The sequence below is a fragment of the Pelodiscus sinensis genome, chromosome 4 (assembly GCF_049634645.1).
Source record: "Pelodiscus sinensis isolate JC-2024 chromosome 4, ASM4963464v1, whole genome shotgun sequence".
Lineage (NCBI taxonomy): Eukaryota > Metazoa > Chordata > Testudines > Trionychidae > Pelodiscus > Pelodiscus sinensis.
The window spans coordinates 115,137,085-115,159,546 of NC_134714.1; the positions used below are offsets into that span (position 1 = coordinate 115,137,085).

General features: G+C 42.3%; 1 protein-coding gene across 3 annotated transcripts in view; it reads right to left on the reverse strand.

Annotated features, from left to right (window-relative positions):
- Positions 1–22,462, reverse strand: part of KCNQ1 (potassium voltage-gated channel subfamily Q member 1) — a 584,035-nt gene that overhangs the window by 242,973 nt on the left and 318,600 nt on the right. The window lies entirely within an intron of this gene.

Consider the following 22,462-nt stretch of genomic DNA (forward strand, 5'->3'; position numbering starts at 1 on the left):
ATATTAGATTGTTAAAGTTTCAGCCAGCTTTTTGCTTTTCATGCATACTGATTATATTTCATTAAATCTCATTTTACACAGAAGATAAAAGTTGTGTGTAGAAAACATAGGACCAGATTTCCAAACAGGCATGTATAAAAGCACACATACTTTTGCACTTGCTCAACTTAGCCACAGAAAAATCCTGATGAACAGTCTCAAGTCAAGGTTTGTGAGAGCACACAGCTATGCATGGTTACAAAAGCAGCTGAGGTGTTATATTGCAGAAGGGTACATTTCTCTAAAAACCTGGCCCATGAATAACCAACTCAAAAAGTTAGATAATTTTGTCCATGCTAGGGTCTGTAATAATGGCAGAAAGTACTTGGGGCAGATCTCCCAATTTTTTCCCATCTTAATACTTGACGAAAAGTCAAAATCTCCGAAGTTTTTATGAACCAATAATCCCTTTTTATGGATCAGGTCAATTAAACATTTCATTTTAATAATTTCAAAACTAAAGTTTAATTTAGATTTTCACTTTTTACTTTTTTAATGCTTTCAAATATACACTAACTAAAATTTTGAAACCAAAGGTAATTTTAAAATATGACATTTTATTGAGCATTTTTAACAATTTTGAAAACTTTTTTCAAATATTTTGACTCAGAAGACTTGTCAAAATGGACACTTTCTAAGGAACGGCTTCAGTTTCAAAGAAATGATATTTCCCAAGGAAAAAATGTTTTCTCAAAAAATTCTCAACCAGTTCTAGTAAATTACTGTGACCCACACGCCTTCTGGTGTGGTTCACGTTCTCCCATGTAGTGGCACTTACAGAGAGAGAAAATGAGTTTGTTCTACAGCCTTAGCTGGCTTTTTGCTCAAGCTGTAGAGTAGGGGTGGCCAACCCACGGCTCACGAGCCACATGCGGCTCTTCACCACAGAAAGTGCAGCTCACGAAGCGTACCAAGCGGCCTGCGAAGTTGCCCCCATGCTCCTACAAAGGGCCCCTGGTTTGGCACGGCGAAGCAAAATGGCATCATCTGACAGGAGCCTGATGTGGCGAAAAAGCCAAACTGGAGTTTTCATTTAAAGGGGTTAGCATCTTTATTTTTTTGCTCAACCAAAGGCGGTGGCTGGGGCTTTCCCCCTCCTCAGCTCTTTGAGCTATGTCCACCGCTATTTTGGCTCTTTGCCTGTAACGTGTTGGCCAACCCTGCTGTAAAAGCTCATACACTAAGCTGCAGCGGTCCTAGGTTCGGTTTCCCCTGTTGGCATTACATTAGCATTGCTTGAGTTACACCACGCTCAAGGTCTGACCTTAAGTTTTCTATGTTCTACAATATACCTGCATATCAGATTCTGCTATGTTTTCAATTTCATAGTTTTGTAAAAATCAGCAGGTTTAAAAAATCTTCATATATAAATTGAACCTCTCTAGTCTGGCACCATCTGTGGTTGACATGATTTCAGGTAACCAGATATCCACTTATCCTGGGTGTGGCTAAGTTCCCCGGGGTCCAATAACGTTTGCTTAAAGCCACCAGTTCTGGCGCTCAGTGTTCTGTGCTCTTATTTAGCTCTAATTTACCCCTAAATTACCAACACATCCATTGCTTACTGGGCTCTTAGAAGAGCCCAGTAAGCAATGGATGTGTTGGTAATGCCGCTAGACAATATTGACCTCCTGTGGCAATTTTCTGGTTCAGCACTGGTCAGGTCCCAAGGGTGCTAGACTAGAGAGGTTCAACCTGTATCACAGGTATTCCTGCAGCTGATGTCATTTGTGATTCTCAGCTAGTAAGTACACATTCATATTCTATTTTGTAAGAACAAGGCCCTCTGCCAGAATATGAAGCAAAGAAAAAAAAAGAGTGATTCCAGATAAGTTGAAAATACGGCCAAGAAGATGTCAGGTCAAAACAAAGTGAAAATCAAAATGCCTTTTAGGTAAGAAAACTTCAACTACATTTTAAAAAATTAATCTAAACCAATAAATCAACTCACTACAGTTCAAGAATAGATCTAATTGGTCTGTAATGAAAATGAATAAAATAACTGATTCCAAGCAATTATAGGTAGTACAAGCTCATAGTGTTTTTTGTTTGTTTTTCATTCCCTGGCTAACTGAACCAACACATCATTTTTCAAGATCTAAATGTAAAAATCTAGTCTTGTTAATAATATTTTTTTCCTAATCTCTTTGTTGTCTGCAGAGCATCCTGGAGAAGGACCAACAGCAATGTTTGCCCATACTGCTGTACTTTGATATCTTGTGCACTCTGCAATTATTTAGATGGTTAAAAGAAAAAGGACTGTGAAATGCATTGTGCAACCACAGATGACATCATGTTAACCCCTGTTACTGGATTCCACCCTCAGGTCAAATGCCTGAGCCAGTGTCTAGCACAGATGAATGATGTCATCCTCACACCACCTCTTTAGTAAGAAAATGCAGTGGTCCCTGTCCTTGTCTAGTCTTCACAGACCCTGAAGTTCCTAAGATAAAAAAAAAATAACGAACCTAACCAGAAAATGACACAAAATGAACACAATATACCAACACCACTGAAATATGTCCTAAGAAAAGATGAAGGTGGGATCATATACAAAGAAGCCTGCATTAGCAGGTTGCAGTTGGCAATGATATGGACTTCAAAACAAAACACACAGAATGCACAACAGCAATCGGCAGCTAATCAGTCAGCAATCTAATAGAACAGTCCTTTAGCCAACAAACAGAATTCCATTACTCCAGGGATAAGGCTATAACCTCTCTCATAGATTTGTGACAGATGAGAAAGACAGATTAGATGGATTTATGCAAGTGAACATTTTTCATGGTGAACCATAACTATAGTGAGAAAATGTGCATATCTAAGGAGAAGGAAAGTCCCATGTTGCCGCAATACATTGTAATGTGCATAATCATTTTGATTACAGTGTTTTACTTCTGTGGGGGAAAAAAACTCCCTAAGGGTTCACTGTAATTTACATAATCAACTAATTAATCATTTTCTTTTGGGATAGCTGAGCCCTACAGAGACAGAAGGGCAAAATTCATTCCTGAATCCAGAATATACTGGGACCTTAATACATATCTGGTGCTGTCTTGATTTGGCTGTTACTCCGGTTCACGTGTGGAGGGCTGAAAAGCTTCCCTCCACCTCTTTTCAACTACAGTGGAGGGGGCCTCATATCCAGGGAGCTTGTGAAGGGGAATCTCTGCACTTTCCAGAGTACAGAGGAAGTACCATGGTCCAGCATAAAAAACAAGATTTTGGACAGGCTGGGGTCAGGATCCTTATTTCCAAGAGCCAGGGATGCCCTGATGCAAATTGGCAGCAGCTGTGATTCCAACCTTTAAGGCTTTGTGTAGTGGGGGTAAAAGTGGAGGGTATTGTATCTTAAATGCTGACTCTCCTTTCTCCTCATTCCAAGGGTTTCCTCCATTTTATTTCCCAAAATAAAGATATAATTTTGAACTTTCTGCCTTCCTATTTTTAAATATTTACACAGAATTTCTGAAGTTTTTAAATCTTTTAAATGACTTTAAATCATAATCTATCTAACACTGACTTCAACAACAGATGGATAATCAAATTTTACTATGTGGAAACAGAAATCATAGCTATAACATGGTTTACCCAGACTTCTAAGCTGCTCGCTTTCTCTCTCATCACCAAAAAAGTATTTCTCGCCTTGTTCTAACTCTACATTCTGATTACAGAAATACCATTAAAACAAACCCTCTCTCAAAGGAGTTTCAGTAGGAGTGAAATATTTACGATCAGGAATATAAAATATCAAATTCCATTTTCGTCTGACAATGTGGGCAGCTAATTCAAATAAATACATAAATGTCTGGTTTCATTTACATTGTTCTTTTCTTTTCCATCCAGCTACATTTTTGTCATACAGAAAACAAAGCTTCCTTTTTTAGGTTACATTTACACCATTACAATCCTCTTTTTTGATATTTCTCCCCTCCGATCCCGTCTCTCCTATATGCCAGTCAATGTAAACGTGAGTGAATAATCCATTGTCTGTATTTTTCCACTGTTACCCCTCTCCTCGCACCATCAAATTCTTTTCTTTCTGCTAGGACTTCCCACAGCTTCCCCCCCGCTTTTTTGTTTTTGTTTCTTAAGGTAATTGGTAATCTGTCTCAAGCTATCATTTCACTTTCTCTGTCATCCTTATCATGTACTTCCTTCCCATGTTACCCTCTCTCCATCTTCACTACAGTCTCTGGCTCCGTGGTAATTCTCCATCTCTTTACCTTTGACCCTGCCTCTTCTGAAACCAAGTTTCAATCTCTCACACTGAAGGCCTTTCCTGTAGTCTTTAAACGTGCAACCATTTACCCTGATCTCCAGAACCTATCTACTAACTTGATGAGGCGGCTTCCACATTAGCTGCCTTGACTGCTTCCACCTTCTGTCCAGGAGCCCCTCCAATTAGGCATCTGTCCACCAATGTTCTTTCTAACCTTTTTCATGGATGTACATTTTTTTCCCTCCAAGAGTGGAATAATTTTTTTATGTGCACTGAGGTCCATGCGAATGTGCGCCACCAGTATAAACAAAACCTAGCTATAGGCGCTCTGCTAATCAGGTAGGCAGTATTTGAATCTCTCCTGGGTGACCACACAAGTGTACAGCTTGTTTATCAGTGTATGTGTGAGATGACTGCCAACTAAAAAAGAGCTCCTTTAGCTCTTGCAGTAGAAATCTGTATTTTTATTATAGCTAAAGGACCAGGTATGTATTTTCACCACCAAAAGAGTTTGTGTGTCATGATTAGCCAGCAATTGTTCCTGCAGTTTATAGCACAAAGATTCATTACAGATAACTTACGTTTATAATACACATTTAATAAAGCACTTATCTTAGGTTGTAGGTGCCTGTGCACTTTGCCAGAAATTAAAAAGTCACTTACAAAAAAATAATGGGACCATTGGCTGCAACTCAATCCCAACCCCAAAATAATTAACTAGAGATTAAACAAACCCAGACAATACTCTCCCACCTAACCACAAATACTGGGCTTTGAAGTGCCGCTCCCGCCTCCAAAGCCTGAGCAAACAGATGGGCCCTGCAACTCAACACACCAGGGCTACTGAAGACTGAAGGGGAGAAATAGGTGCCAGCAACTTCCTGGCAGCTCCCTCTCTTCAATACCAAGTCACCTCCTGCTCAAGTGTTTGTCACAACCACAGCTGTGGCAATATGGTATGAGAAGTTTTTGCCTAACTCTTGGATTTGAACTCCTGTGAACCTGAGATGCTCAGGATAAGCGTGCATGGGAGCGAAGAGACTGGCTCTCTGTGTGCATGCATGCATGTGTGTTAAGAGAGAGAGAAAGAGATGCTGTCCTATAGGAGCTAGCTCAAGAGGAGGATAAATAGCTACCCAAGTACCACCAAAACAAACTCTCCTTTAGTTCTAGTAGCAGGTTTGTTTGTTTTTTAACTAAAGGATGAGAATTGTAGTCCCAATTCCCAAACTGCATGCTAGGCATGATTTATCTAGTAACTCTGTCTTCTGACTTTACCCATGCATGGATGCATTAAATGCACCACCCATTGGAAGGCATTTTGCAAAGTTATCAAATGACTTCCTCCTGATCTAGACGCAAGGCTGCTTCTTTATTCTAAAAAGTCCAGCACCTTTTACAATAAATGCACCCTCTGCACTTCACATACTTGGTGTCTGGGTAATGCAGACAGACCCTGACTGTCTACAGGTGGAGTCGATCCTGTGACCTGTGGAGCTTAAGTGTATGAGCCTCCATTGCATGAGCTAAAAGCCAGCTGACTGATAGCTAAGGCTGTAGAGCAGATCCATTATTTTCTCTGTAAGTGGTCTCAGTGCCCCTAGATGGAACAGCACACCACACCCACCTGGTCTAAACTAACACTTTAATCTGAAATACCCCTTCCCACCACACTACCAAGGCTGCTATTCCAAAATAAAGGGCTGCAGAATCTGATTTCTGTACTCCTCTGCTTTTCATGAGGAATGCTACTAATTCTGAACTTGTAAGTCCAAAATAAAGTTAATGTGGACACTCCAGTGCCGTTAATTCCAACTAATTGGCCCCTGGGAGGCCTCCTGCAGCACCCCAGAGTGCTTCCTAGGCTCTGAGTCCAAGGTAATGTGTCCACATTAATGAAGCCTGCCTCGGACTACTTTCAATGCTTCCCTGTAGTAAGGACTCGGAAGTTCAAATTTGTTGAGTCAGGAGTCCATAAGTCAAATTAGGAAATTTGGACTAATCTCCTAGTGTAGACATGGCCATCTAGAAGGTGTGGAGGTTATATCTAGCTGTTGCAATGGTTAAACAGAGTGACGATGTAAACCTATTTTCCCAAGTTTGTGACTTCTGTCGTCTCAGACCCAAGTACTCCCTTGTGGGAATTCATAAGATGGGTGACTTATTACAAAGTACTCCTAAATTTGATCTTTTCAAAATCCTACTGGTTAGTGCTGGGAAATGCTGGCTGCAGCTCCTGTCTACATTAAATCTCCCACCACCACAAACTTCAAGCAAAGAAAGGTTAATATGGGGGAGAGAAAGGGGGAAGAGTTTGTAGCGCACTTAATAGCCCAAAACTTATATAATTTAAAAATTAAGACTAAAGTGATGTATTCCAAAGTATGGCTAGCTGTTCTAATTCTGTTTTTAGAATTTCGTTGTTGTTGTTTTGTTTGTACTGTCAATGCCATTGTGACATTCAGGCCTAAAAATGCCACTTGTGTTTTTCTGCAAATGAGCAAAAGACCTGAACTGTGCAAGCCCTGAAAACTCTACTGTGCACTTTGAACCTAATTGCAAGCCAGGAACTTTAATGCTGGTTTAGAAGCAGACAGAGATGTATAAATAAGACTATTGTTTCTAAAGAGTAAAGCTTAAATTTTGCTATATGGTAGTTAAAGTGGAGTATAATAGACTATTGTTTCTATGAATAGGTTCTCCAAAGTACCAATCAACACCTTATCGTTAACATTAATCATTAGGATATCTTCCCCAAGATCAAACAAACACTTCTGGAGAGTTCAAGCTTTGACTTCAGAAAAGTTTCGGGGTAATAACAGATTAGATTTAAACATGTGCAACCGTATCCACGTACAATGGAATTCACTTTAATGATTAAATGTTACATAAAGTTATTTAAAGATTTAGAGAGACTTCCTTGAAACAAATGTGATAAAACAACAATGAAAAACCATATCTGGCAATGTATCAATGGCCATATTCTTATCATGTTATAGAGAACGATAATGCCATTTCCATAACAGTTACTTCTTAGAAGTGTTTTATTTACCAGCAAGAAGCTGGCAATATTATTGTAGAAATAAATTTAACTCTTTCCTGAAGAAGTATTTGTAATAAATATCTTAAACGATTGTTTTACAGTGTTGCTGTAGCCAGGTTGGCTCTAGGATATTAGAGAGACAAGGGGAGTGAGGTAATGTTTTTTTATTGGGCCAACTTCATTTGGAGTGAGAGAGGCTTTTCTGTGACAGTCCGAGTACCTTTCCAAGACCCAAAGAAGAGCTCTGTGTAAGCTCAAAAGATTCTCTCTCTCACCAACAGAAGCTGGAACCAAAAAAGGAAATCCCTCCCCCACCCTATCTCACCTTAAACTACTAAAGTTAAAAAGTTGTGATTTGTTTTTCTGTTTTAGAAAGGTGGGAACTGCCACACTGGATCAGAACAGTATCCTATCTCTGACATCAAATGTTTCAGAGGAAGAAATCCTGCAGTAGGCACTTAGGGCATGTCTACACTATGGGATAATGTAGAATTAAGATGCGCAAATTCAGCTATGTTAATTGTGTAGCTGAAGTCCAAGTAGCTTAACTTGACTTTTGGCACTGTCCACACTGCAGGAAGTCAAAGGGAGAATACTCTCCCTTCGACCTCCCTTACTCCTCGTGGAAGCAGGATTACCAGCATCGACCGGAGCTCCCCTTTCAGTTCGAATTAGTGTGTCTTCACTAGACCCACTCATTCAAACCCTGGAAGATTGACAGCAGCAGCTTTGATCTTCTCTGTAGTATAAACACATCCTTAGGGAACAGCTTGCCCCAAAGAGCAATCTCTTCCAACCCCACAAGAATTGAAAGTTGGCTTATGCCCTAAAGTAGGGATAGAGAACCTAAAGCCCAGGGGCTGGATGCAGCCCCTGGCTTGCCTGGATCCAGCCCATGAGGCTTGGGGCTCCCCCCACTCCCAGCATTGGGGAGCCCATGCTGGTGAGGGGTGTTTTTTTCCTCACTTGTGTGCAGCCCTTGACTGATTTTTCTGTGGGTCATGGCCCTATCCCAAAAAAGGTTCCCCACCCCAGCCCTAAAGGCAAAGCATGAAGTTTTATATCCCTTTCAAAGTTCTTGGGTTGTTTGTTATTCAATATTTTTCCCATTATAACTGTATAACCTTATTCGCCATTCATGCAGGGGAGGAGGGCTTCCTGATCCTCTATATTAAAGCTTTTGGATCAAATTGTTCTTTGCATTCATGTGGCCAGGTAAAAGGTTTATGGCTAGGATTCCTCTGTGCCCTGCCAAGACCCACCTGTTGTAACAGCCCAGCAGAACAAATCGCAACTGGCACTGTAGGAGAGCAGCCCGACCTTATCTCCCCTGCTGTTTTAAAAAGGGTCTCTTCCCATATAAAAGATTCCAACTGCCTTGTTTGGTCATCAGCACTCTTTGAAGAGAAATACTCACAGCAGGAGAGTACATAAAAAGCTGCCTGCCAAATAGACACATTTAGCTGCCTCGCACAAGCAAGGGACCAGCCCTATTAGTGGCACCAGAAGAGTTTCTTCTCATCTGAAGGTGAATCTCTGCAAATGTCTGAAGAGTGCAAGCTTAAATCACATCTCACAGGCATTCAGGCAAATAGCTCTGACTGCAGCTACTCACAAACTGGGTGTGAATACTCCCCAAGTGAATTCATTATTCAATTCAATAAAACACAGAATTCCCCCCCCCAAATATTCACATACCTCTATTGTTTGCCCATTCGTAAAGAGTCAAATTTAAGCATGAATGATGAATTAAAGTTCTGAAGTTTCCCTCTATAATCTGGTGTTAAAGTCTCTTTGGGTATGTCTGTACTACAAAGTTAATTTGAACTAACAGACGTTAGTTCGAATTAACTTTGATAGGCGCTACACAGGCAAACTGCTAGTTCGAACTTAATTCGAACTAGCAGAGCGCTTAATTCGAACTAGGTAAACCTCATTCTACGAGGACTAACGCCTAGTTCGAATTAAGTAGTTCGAATTAAGGGCTGTGTAGCCACTTAATTCGAACTAGTGGGAGGCTAGCCGTCCCCAGGTTTCCCTGGTGGCCACTCTGGGCACCACCAGGTAAACTCGTCTGCCCCATTCCCGGACGTGGAGCCCTTAAAGGGGCACGGTCTGGCTACGGTGCCCGTGCCAGGTGCAAGCCTGTCAGCACCCAGCCAGCAGACCCTGCACCTGGAACGGCACGAACCAGCCACCCGCTGCCACCCAGCCCTCCGCCTCTTCCCGGGACTAGGCTGGCGGTTCCCGGGAGCCTGCCCAGGTCCGTAAGAGGCGGGCGCCCACCAGGTCTAGTGCGGAGATCGTGGACCTCATCCACAACCTCCGCAACTAGGCACAGGAAAGTGGCCGTCTAGGGCAGGATAGCTGCCAGCCTGGCCACCCAGGAGCAGGTTTGCATGAAAATCAGGGTGGTTCAGTGAGACCCCTGACCCTGAGCTTACAATGGCCATACTGGGTCAGACCAAAGGTCCATCTAGCCCAGTAGCCTGTCTGCCAACAGCGGCCAACATTAGGGATCCTGGAGGGGATGGACTGAAACAATGACCAAGCCATTTGTCTTGTGCCATCCATCTCCAGCCTTCCACAAACAGAGGCGGCCAGGGACACCATTTCTACCCCCTGGCTAATAGCACTCCATGGACCCAACCTCCATGACTTTATCTAACTTCTCTTTAAACTCTGTTCTAGTTCTAGCCTTCACAGCCTCCTGCAGCAAGGAATTCCACAGGTTGACTATTTGCTTTGTGACGAAGAACTTTCTGTTATTAGTTTGAAGCCTGCTACCCATTCATTTCATTTGGTGTCCTCTAGTCCTTCTTTTATGGGAACTAATGAAGAACTTTTCTTTATGCACCCTCTCCACACCATTCATGCTTTTATAGACCTCTATCATATCCGCCCTCGGTCTCCTCTTTTCTAAGCTGAGAAGTCACAGTCTCTTTAGCCTCTTCATATGGGACCTGTTTCAAACCCCTGATCATTTTAGTTGCCCTCCCCTCTCCCACCCTCTCTCTTTCCCTCTCCCACCTCCTTTTCCCAGTCTCCCCGAGTTTTGTTCAATAAAGAGAGTTTCTATTTTTGAACATATGTGTCCTTTATTTTGTACATCAGGAAGGGGGGCTAGGGAGGGGTAAGTGGAAGGAGGTGAGGGAGGAATGGGGTACGAGCCCCCGATGGGGAAGACTGGGGTGGCTCTGCGGGCTCCTCGGGGTGGAAGCGCTCCTGCAGCCCCCCGATTGACACCCCCCCCCCGGATGGCAGCCTGCGGCAAGTGCAGCCGGGCTGATGGCCGAATCCTGTGATATGCCGAGTGTGGGCATTCAGGGCACTCCGAGCCAGGACTGCTTTGCTGTCCCTCATATAGTTAGACAAGCGAGCGGGGAACCCCTGAGAACTGTCTGTCCGGGGTGGGGGTCGGGTCCCTTTAAGCACAGCCCTCGGCTAGCCTGAGACAGCAGCTCCACGCTCTAAGTCCTAATCTGATGCCCTGCCAGCACTGCTTCCGGCCATCCTTAATCTCGGTTCAGGGTCCACTGAATGTGGACATGCTAGTTCGAATTAGCAAAACGCTAATTCGAACTAGTGTTTAGGACTAGATGTACTAGTTCGAATTAGCTTAGTTCAAATTAACTAATTCGAATTAAGTTAGTTCGAATTAGTGCTGTAGTGTAGACATACCCTTTGAGTGCCAACATTGTCCTTCTGCAATGTATACTGGACAGACTTCTCATACACTTCGCCAAAGAATTAATGCCCACAAATCAGACATCAGACATCTTCACAAGGAAAAGCCTGTTTTTTTTTCATTTCAACCTACCTGGACATAGTCTTAACGACCTTACTACATGCATCTTACTTCAAAGAGACTTTAACACCAGATTACAGAGAGAAACTTCAGAACTTTCATTCATGCTTAAATTTGACTCTTTAGGAATGGGCCTTAACAAAGATGCTAACTACCTTACCCATTACAAAGATGGCTTCCCCACTTATCACTCCTGATTAGTCATTCATTGACTCATAAATAGCTATTCCCTCCCTCTCTCTCCCTCACCCCAGCTTCTATACTAAATCTGATTTGTCAGTTTAATAACGTGTTCACTTTTTTCATTGTATTCCTTTGGTATCTATGGTCATGCCAATTCTCTTCCAGAATATGATCTGAGGAAGTGGGTCTGGCCATGAAAGCTCATCACCTATTAAACCATCTTGTTAGTCTTTAAAGTGCTACATCGTTTTTTCTTTTGTTTTAGCAAGATCAGACTTACACAGCTACCTCTCTATTACTATTCAACATGTTGGGTCACCAAGTCTTCCTGAATTGTCAAAATGGGTCCCCATCTGGAAAAGGTTGGGAACTGCTGCTCTAGCAGCTTATTTCAGCAACAACAAAAGCAGGTGGAATCCAGTATCAGAGCAAGAATGTCTTTAAGTACTATACGTCAGCACTATATCAGAACTCACCCGAGATTCACTCACTATTTTGGAAAGGGAGAGATAGATAGAATGATGAAATAAGAGCTTATGTTGTAAAACCACTCCAGAGGAATGTCTTGCAAATCTAGTACATTATCTTGTGCTGGGAGCACAAATAATGATCATCCTGAAAGTTGAAACTTTTGCATAAAGTAGATAATTAAAAAATCTTCCAGTTCTGCTAGCTGCTTAAATTTACTGGAAAAAAATAGTTGTAGATCCCCAATAAAACATTGCTAGACAACGATGAGTGCTACCAGGTGTTTTTAAAAGCATTTTAAAAATAAAAATAAATCAACTTCTATGATTTGACCTTCAAGACTTGTGCTACTTTTTGTTCCTGAATTTACGCTGAAGCCAACTGAACAAGAGCATTATCTTAATCTTCTCTCAAAAATACAAAACTCTCTTCTCTGAGATAACTGTGGTAAATTGTCCTGGATAAAATGGGCCTGAGTCCATGTGTCAGGCACAATAGAATATAAAGCTGTTTGCAATTCTGGACATTTTCCCATGTAAATGAAAGAGTCTGGAGAAACTGATGAAGACTTGCAACTGCAATGAGACATAATCCTGGAAAGGACAAACCTCTGGCTAAAGCACATATCTGATAAAGCAGTTAATATTTTCAGGGCATAAAATATGATCTCTTTGAATAATCAAATTACTCTGATGATGAAATTAGGTCATTTTCTGGAATTCCAGCAGAAAGCAGGACAGAGCCTTATTTTAAAGGCCAGTGATATCTCAAAGTAGTGGCAAAATAAAGGCTGAACTTTCAGTTTGTTCAGCAGATTCTGCAGTGGAATTGGATAAATTGGACTGCACTCCTCCAGGTGCATTCCTGTATCAGTTTTGTTGGTTTTCAAAAGGTCTTGAAACAATTAACTGGCCAATTGACAGAGGCGCTGTGTCTAAGTGAAGATAATTAGTTTAAGGATCAATAACATGATTTGCTTTGAAAACCCTACCTAGGAGACAGTAGATTGCCTTGCCCTTTGAATCCTATCGGCTGAATTGTCTGGCCTACTACATTCATGCCCTGTTCAAGTGGCGCAAAGTAGATGGGAAATCTCTGCTGGCATGTGTAGAATCAGTTTAACTGACTCCTCTGTCAATCGTTCTCTTCACCCTGGTACAGAGGATGGGTTGGGGAGGAGGGGCCAGGAAAGCACTGATCCTCCATTAGCACAAGACAGTTTGGGAACCTTATACTAGTGGGCTACGTCTACACTGGCATGATTTTCCGAAAATGCTTTCAACGGAAAAGTTTTCCGTTAAAAGCATTTTCGGAAGAGCACGTCTAGATTGGCAGGATGCTTTTCCACAAAAGCACTTTTTGCGGAAAAGTGTCCGTGGCCAATCTAGATGTGATTTTCCGCAAAAAAAGCCCCGATCGCCATTTTCGCGATCGGGGCTTTTTTGCGGAAAACACTACTGTGCTGTTTACACTGGCCCTTTTGCGCAAAAGTCTCTCGGAAAAAGACTTTTGCCCAAATGGGAGCAGCATAGTATTTCCGGAAAATCACTGACGATCTTACATGAGATCGTCAGTGCTTTTCCCGGAAATTCAAGTGGCCAGTGTAGACAGCTGGCAAGTTTTTCCACAAAATCAGATGATTTTGCAGAAAAACTTGCCAGTCTAGACACAGACGAGGTGTATATCAGAGCTGTTCCTTGACAGCTCCAGCTTATGTGTGTAGCCAAGGAAGTGCGGGGCTGCTCTGTCCCCTAAGCACTCTCCCATACTGAGACACCTCTCAGTCTGGGTTCACTGAAGACCCTGTAGTCAGGTTCCCTGGGCTCTGATGCACAATGAATCCTTAAGGCGTAACCCCTTCCTGCCCACATTGTAGCCAGGGGGAAATAAATGGCTGGGTTATGTCAGTGACCAGCAGTAGCTTGGAGGTGTTAGCAGCCAGGAAGGCACAAGCTGCTTCTAGTCACAGGGAAGTGGGGAAAGGGGGGAGAGGGGAAATGAGATGACCTCTTCAAAGACTTGGGCCAAGTCATCCCTAGCTCCACTTCCAGCATTTGAAAGACCTTCCCTCCTGAACAATTGCTGACAGTCTGCTGCTGGCCATGTTCTGGTGTGAACCTTCACATAAAGCTGGGGAGAGTGGGCCTGTTACCTTGAGAATTTTACCAGATGTCCTGTATTCCCCATAGGGAAATATGATCACCATAATTATAAAATGATGTTCTGTAACCAATAGTAAGTAAACTCTGGTAAGGCAACCTGTGAGGACAAATGGGTTGCTAAGGTGGTAGGAAAATTAGGTTGTGTAAATGAATATTTTTGTAAAGAAAAGGCCTCTTTTGAGAATACATTTGGCATAATTCTGGTCTGTGCAGTTTCTGTGTTTTATTCAAACTAAAGCACAATAGAGGGGACTGCTTAACAGACACAACTTGCTCTAAACTCGTATTCAGTAAAGCTCTGCAAACTTCAGAAAAAGAAAACTTCAGAAAAGTTGTACAAACATCATACAGACAGCTCTTCTTTCAAGGGAGAGTGGGATGCTTTCCCAACTTTGCCTATCCCCAGGCTCAAGCATGACTTTGTGTTATGGGGTGCGTGGGCGTGCCCTATCTGGGGCCCGCAAGCCCACGCCCTCCTGTCGGTCCTGCAAGAAAACTCCTCGTTGTGTGCTCTCCGTCACCCGCCCTTCCCCGCGTCCAGCAGGGGTGGTTCTCTCCTAAAATCCTCTCCTCCGGTGCGTCAGCGGGCCGGCAAGGTGAGGTAGGGGGGCTCGGACCCACCACAACTCTGAGCCCCGACCCAGGGCCCTAAGGACTGGGGACCACACCCCAGTTCCGGTTGGTGGGGGGAAGAATCCGCCCCGAAACACACCAACACCCCGGGATTGCTACCCTGCCCTGGGTCATTTCCTACCTATCCCGCCGAGCCGCGGTGGCGGTCTTGTCCGGTGGCCCCTGTAGGGGCGGCTCTTGCAGCCCCCCATGAAGCTTCCCACTGGGCTGCTCCCGCCATCTCCTCTGCACTTCCCTCTGTGCTCCTCCACTCTGTGCACCTCAGCCCTCCTCGGCCCTGTGCACCTCGGCTCTTCCTCCCTCTGTTCTGGAGGTAGCACTCCTTTTAAGCGTCCCACCGCCGCGACGTCCGGCACGCCACAGGAGGGGCCTGCGTCAGTTCCTCTGGCCAGTCCCCCTCCCTGACTCTCGGCTAACTCCAGCTCGGGCTGGAGTCGCCAAAAGGTTTGCGCATGCACTGCCTCTGGCGGTGCCGGGCTGCCAGCCCCACGGCTTCCCTGCTTCGCTGGGGCCCTGTGACCTCAGGCACTACCTGCCCTTTCGCACCCCCGGTCCCTCCTTGGATATGGCGGCGCAGGCTGCTCAGGGCCAGAGCCAGTGCGGGGCCGCCGCTTCTCCCCAGCACACCGGGGACGGTGCCTCGGCTGTGCGGGACGCGGAAGCCGCCCCGTCACACTTTGTCATATATATTTCTTCTTTGCAGGGGGAGTCTCAGTTGCCATAACGTTTGGGTCCTAATGCAGCACTCTCATATTAAAGGAAATCTGGGTATGTCTACACTACCCTCCTAGTTCGAACTAGCGGGGTAATGTAGGCATACCGCACTTGCGAATGAAGCCCGGGATTTGAATTTCCCGGGCTTCATTTGCATAAGCGGGGAGCCGCCATTTTTAAAACCCCGCTGGTTCGAACCCCGTGCAGCGCGGCTACACGGGGCTCGAACTAGGTAGTTCGGACTAGGATTCCTATTCCGAACTACTGGTACACCTCGTTCCACCGGTAGTTCGGAATAGGAATCCTAGTCCGAACTACCTAGTTCGAGCCCCGTGTAGCCGCACTCCCCGCTTATGCAAATGAAGCCCGGGAAATTCAAATCCCGGGCTTCATTTGCAAGTGCGGTATGCCTACATTACCCTCCTAGTTCGAACTAGGAGGGTAGTGTAGACATACCCTCTGAGTTGAATGAGTGTAAATGCTGCATCTACAACCACTCAAATCAGATTGCAATCCCTTTATTTGCTGCTGCACTCCTGAGTAGAACCACAGAGTCCAATGAGATTACTTGTGAGAAGAACTTGTCACAAATATATGTGGAGAGTTCACAACGGCTACGTCTAGACTACAAGCCTCTTTCAAAAGAGAGCGTCTAGACTACAAGCAGATTTTTCGAAAAAGTGAGCTGCTTTTCCAAAAGAGAGTCTAGATGCTCTCTTTCGAAAAAGCACACTTTGCATGCAATAGCGCCTTTTTTTGAAAGAGTACTTTCGAAAAAAGGCATTATTCCTCATAAAATGAGGTTTACCGCGATCAAGAAAACTGCCGCGTTCTTTTGATTTACTTTCGAAAGAATGCGGCTGCAGTCTAGATGCAGGTGAAGTTTTTTCAAAAACAGGCTACTTTTTTGGAAAAAACCCTGTAGTCTAGATACACCCAATGTGGCCTTGTATGTCTGCACAGTGCCTAGCACAACAAGCCCCACCACAACAGAAATTAAATAACTCCATAATAATAATGTAATTGATTCTGAGGCTACCAGGGATACAGATTCTTTGTTAGAAAACACACAATGAACTAGGGTTGCCAGATGGCTTCAACAGAAATACCGGACACACTTGACATTACATCACAATCTACATTACATCTTATTTAGAAAATACCGGACATTTATATTTTCTCAATTTGTTTTCCGAACAGAAAGCTCAAATACTGAACTGTCCGGTTCAAAACCGGACTCCTGGCAACCCTACAATGAACAGAGATGAAACCTAATTTACAAAGTCACTATCCTGGGCACTATGTGCATCTCTTGAAAAAAGCCTTGAGACTCTTTAAGAACAAGTGATCAGAATTTCACTTTCAAGTCTTATCCACAAGATGCCACCTTCTGTAGCACAGTGCCCTTTAATACCATGTTGGAGCACTGGTTTAACAGTGAATCACAGGGGAAAGCGCCTCTTACTGAACCTTAGAGGTTTTCCGTTCAGGTCTCCACTCAGCAGGAGCCTTCTTAGCCTGTTAAATCTGTCACATCACTGTCTGAAGAAAGTTTGGGTGTAGCCCCAAGAAAGTGATTCCCATATATCTGAAACCCAAAAGAAGGTGGCTGTTTTTCAAGGCACTTTGCCGCTGCCTGCAGGGTGAATCCAAAGCAGAACAGCAGCATGTCATAATCCTACAGTGCTTTAACAATGACACTCTCCAGTGACTTTGTCACAATTAGCTAAGTCTGTTAATAGAAGTTTTCTTTTAAAAAAAACAACAACAAAAACCCAAGGTTACTGTGCTGTGCATATAAAGTGAGAGTATGAGATAAGGCTAGCCCGCTGCCAGAACTCAGAGCCATTTTTGCTGTGTGAAAACGGAGCTGCCATGTTATCTTCACAATCCTTGACAGCACAGAGAGATGAAAAAGGGAGTGGGGGCCGGGCAACAGAGACAGTGGGTATTGAAAGAAGTCGGATGCTGGGAGGAGGGTGAAAGGTCCTGGCAGCTGAGAGGTGGAAGGAGACGGACTACCTACATTTCAAGGAAATAAAGGAGCAGTGTATTAAAAATATGGGAACAAGTTTATTATTAAGGGACCCCAGTTCACAAAGTTTTATTCATGATTCAAAGTCACACCCTGGTATCAGTGTATAATCCTTTGCATAAATCTGTTTGCAAATAGCACTTTTAAATTTCTTCCTCACTAGGCAAGGATTGAAGGCACCAAATAGGAGAGGTCCCTTCACATACAGGACAGGTGGCCTCCCTCAGTGGGAAAGGGCTGAGAGATAATGGTGGGTTCTGGCATGAGACAGAAGGGGAGATTTGGTGAAAGGGGGCCTAGAAGCATAGCAAGATACACAAAGGGAGCCCCCTGACAGCACTCATTGTATCTAGGTCTACCCTTTCCGTACAGTTACTGTTGGCAGACTATCTGCTTACCTTTAATCTTGCCAAGTTCTGGCTGAGCTTTTTATTTTCCCCTCCTAATTATGCATCATTGCCCCATTAGGAATTGAGCAGTTTTTATTAAGTTGCTCTTTATCTGTTTGGGCGAGTTAGTGCTTGTTTTATTTAAAAAATAAACTTTTTTTTTACGGTTTTAGTTACATTATTAGCATTTACCCCATATCAATAATCGAGAGGAAGGATTACTTTAAAAATGTTCATCATTTAGCATTACTGAGCCTAGGCCTTGTTTGTCTGCAACTGGCTTGCTCTGCAGCACAGGCATTACATCTCTTCTCAAAGTATTTTAAAACCACTGTCCATTCTCTCTCACACTCACGCTTCCCTATCCTACTTAATCTTACTGTGACTTACTGTGATTCAGATGTTGATTTTCAGCCCAGAATAAGCTCCACGTTTCTTTTTGTGTTTACTGTTGCACAGGCACCAACACCAAATGTGAGTGATACTACACTCACATTTATTCACAAATATAACTGATGTCATTTAGACACCTGAGGACTGGAATATGCTCACATGACACCATGAACTGAACCCATATCAGTGGTATCCACATCTCTCTGTGGCAACAGTTTGTGGGAACAAAAAATGGGCTTTTAAAAGAAAATTGGTCCCAAGTCCTTTTAAATGTGTTGGCATTTCTCCACTGTGCTTGAACAGCCAGCACATGTGGAAACTGGCTTTCCTGACATTGCAACAATATACTTTATTAAATTTAATTTAAATATGAACATTTTAGTCCAGGGATTTCTTTTCTAATGGCAACCATATCTGTATTCATTTGTCTAGTGATCCTCTCAGAAAGCTTCAGAATTTGGATGTGCATACTTGAAAGGGGTTTTGAGAAGAAGCAAAGCACATTTATTCATTCTCAGAACTCTGGGTACTCATGCATAGCCTTGCATTATTTTTCATGTGGCTCTAGCAACTTGTATCCCATGAACTGACCTGGTAAAGTACACACACATCTTGTTCCTCTGTATTTGTTGCAAGCAAGACTGCACTTTGCTAGAATGCCTTGAACAAGCGCATATCCTTTCATATCCTTTTAGTTACACAAGTGGGAGCTTCTATTTCACTGTTTATTCTCAATGAAAGGGTGAGCAGTCAAGTCAAGCAGTAGGCAAAGCAGCAGATGTGCACAAAGCACCCATCTGACAATGGCCAGGGTTCCCACTGAGACTTCTTAGTATAGAATAATTGTACTTTCTTTCCCCATGAACCAAGGGTACAAAATCACATTTATGTGTGTAAGCCTGTGAGCCTTCAACATGTGCACTAGTCTACGTTAGGGTGACTGATGAAGGCCAGCTTGACATTTGGTTCCAAAAACTGTGATGGTTACAATTTTGAATGTAATAAAAATAAAAAGTAATATTTGTTACCAGTTAGTCTTATTAGTTTAATTAGATTTGTGATGTAAAGAAAACAGATTATTTTAGAGCCTGATTTAAGAATACAGGAATCATCCATTGAAGACTTCTAAAGGTTAGATTTTAAAATGTTCTACATGCAGAAAAAGGACTAAAATGAATATAAAATGTTAATATTGAGTTTCATACTGTGTGCGGTTTTCATGTTGATCCCTTCTGGGTTCTTTCTAATGTTGTCCCTTTTGCCTCTGAATTCTTTCTCCTTGAAGTATTCTCAACCTGGTATTTTCTGTCTTTCTTATCCATTTCCATTTTTTTTCTGACCTATGTTCTATCTTCTCTGGGTCTGTTTCTTTAAATAATTGAAGACCTCCTCCTCCTCCTCCTCTCTTAACTCACTCACTCACCACCAGGACCTGAGACACTGAAATACTTATAAATAGTGCCATGTGCTTTGATAAAAACGACTGCTTTTGTATGTCATGAAATTGGCAGATTTAGAAAGTAGGGCAATGAATGGAAAAGCTCAAATATGAGTTTGATATACAGTATACAGTATTCCCCCTCACCCTCTCCACCTACAAACACAGGAAAACCAAAGCTGATGGAAGCTTGACTGAAGCTGAATTAAGAATGACCTCAAAGCTTCTCAGCATGGGATGGTTTATTAGCAGCCTCAAGACAAAACCCACAAAGCAGTTTTACTCCCTAAGAGCGAGAAGCCTTATCATGGAGCCTTTCAACTCCCCAAGAATCGCCTTTTCCCCCTCCACAGAGAGATAAAGGGGAGAAAGAATTATTCTTAAACTATGTTAGATGTTTGGTTACCTGTAGTCCACTGGATCTATTCCAATTCCTATTCAATTTATCCTCATAGCATCCAGAACGGATTAACCACAAATATCTTTTATAAAAATATAATTTTGAACTCCTCTCATATATATGATTAGACAGCCGAATGGTAGAACCTGTATTAGTTGTAATCTCTCCCTATATGCTAGCACGCTTATCTTCCTACAATCTTGGAGCAGAAACTTAATTAAAAGTTCCTTTGGATTACAAAGATTCACAGCTCTCTAAGTTAGTGAGCCAGAACAGCAGTCTCCTCTGATAGATCATTCAGTGAATTAATATTCATCCCTCAATTTCAATTATCCAGTTTCTAGTAGGGGAAAGGAAGGGTTATTTTTTTTAACTGATCAAAGGTAATTGGAGAACTTCCCTCAAAGGGCAAGTTACTAAACATTCCTCAGGACGCCTGGTGCTCTTATTGGACAAAATGGCATTTAGATATGTCCAGATCCCACAATCCTTATACATTAATGGGAGTCCTGAACATGTGGGGACAACAGAATTTGATCTCAAACTTGTACAAAAGCTTTCATCCCTGGCCTTGAGACAAATCACTCCCCACTATGCCACCATCTTTCTGCGGTGCTGTAACATGGCCGTCAGGTCATACTGGGATAACAAACAAATAACCCACAGAAAGTGCTTTCGTTGTAATAAGAGGTTTCCCAGAAGCTGAAGTAGTCTCAAAACTCATTTGGAGCTATGGGATTTCTACCACTCCTTGGCAAATCATTCCAAGTGAACCATAAAGCCATGGATTATATTTATTCTGGGATTCAATATTGTAGCTTCTGAGATTGTTATATTTAAATTATGAAATATCATAACAAGTAACACAATTATTTAATGAACACTCTCCAAACTTTTTTTCTATGCCCAACAACTTCTCATACTTCTATGAGATCAAAAATTCTTTAGCATGCACTGAGATCTCTTGCTCCAGTGATGGATAAGACACTGCAAAATTCCCTTATGAAATCCTGACATTTTAATGTCACAGAAATGTTGGACATCAAAAAAATTAATACAGTACTTCACATGATGAACACCTATATTTACACACATTCCTAGTTACTATATGAAATAGGTGCAGATCTAAAATACAGACATACCAATGGAATATAACTTGCTGTAACTGAGAGCAGAAATTTGGCACATGGTATATGAAAAACTATACACTTACATTTTACTCCTTTATTTTCAGCCATTAAAGAAAGAAAACAAAAGGAACAAAGTATCATTTGATTTTATGCTGCTCACACTGTATTGCCATGACTCCTACACTGCAATAATCAAGATCAGGAAATTTCAGCCCACCTCCACATGAGGGACTTTATGAGCTAGGCCTACTTACTAGAACTAGTGTCACACAGTAATGGGAGTATTTCTGCATATAGTGCTTTCAGGTAGGGTTGCCAGGTGTCTGGTTTTGAACTGGACAGTCCAGTATTTGAGCTTTCTATTCGGGAAACAAATTGAGAAAATATTAATGAGAAAATATAAATGTCTGGTATTTTCTAAAAAAGATGTAATTTAGATGGTGGTGTAATGTCAAGTGTGTCTGGTATTTTTGTTGAAACTATCTGGCAACCCTATTCACTGTATCCATCTAATTTTTCACCCACAAAGCACCAGATAAATGTATCAAGAGTAGCTCTTTGCTTTGTTCCTATAGATTTCCACTGGCCCAATGTGGTGAAAAATAACTTAACATGGTGAAAATCCTGTGACTGTCTGATGGATCTGTTTCTCCCTCTGTCTTGTTCAAGCTTTTACACCATTCCCCTCACCTCAGTATTAGAAAAACTTAAAAAACAACTAATAATTTAGCAGCACCTCAAAGACTTACAAAACTTTAAGGTGCTGCTAGACTATTAGTCTATAACTGGAAAAATTTAAAAATCAATGAACTTGCCTACCCCTCTGAAGCTCAGTATTAGAGTTATCTCAAGCAAGTGATAGACATCATGGGAGTGTCTAGACTACAGGCTTTTTTCAAAAAAGGAGGCTTTTTTCGAAAAAAACTACCTGCATCTAGACTGCTGCCGTGTTCTTTTGAAACTAAATCGAAAGAATGTGGGAGTTTTTTCAACCGTGGTAAACCTCGTTTTACAAGGAATAATGCCTTTTTTTGAAAGCGCTCTTTCAAAAAAAGGCGCAATGTAATGCAAACTGTGCTTTTTTGAAAAAGAGCATCCAGACTGCCTGAGTGCTCTCTTTCGAAAAAGCAGCTTGCTTTTTCGAAAGTACTGGTTGCAGTGTAGATGCTCTTTTTCGAAAGAGGCTTGCAGTCTATACATAGCCCATGTGACCAAATCTGTACACAATGCACTGAATGTCAAAATGTATCATGCCAAAAATAAAATAAATAACTTGTTTCTTCAACATAGGACCATAAAAGTAAGATAAGTTAAGATGTGTTCTTGAAGAATCTGTAGGAAAGTTATTGAACAAATACGGGTAGAGTTATATATTGAGATAACATATCTCATACCCCAAGCACCA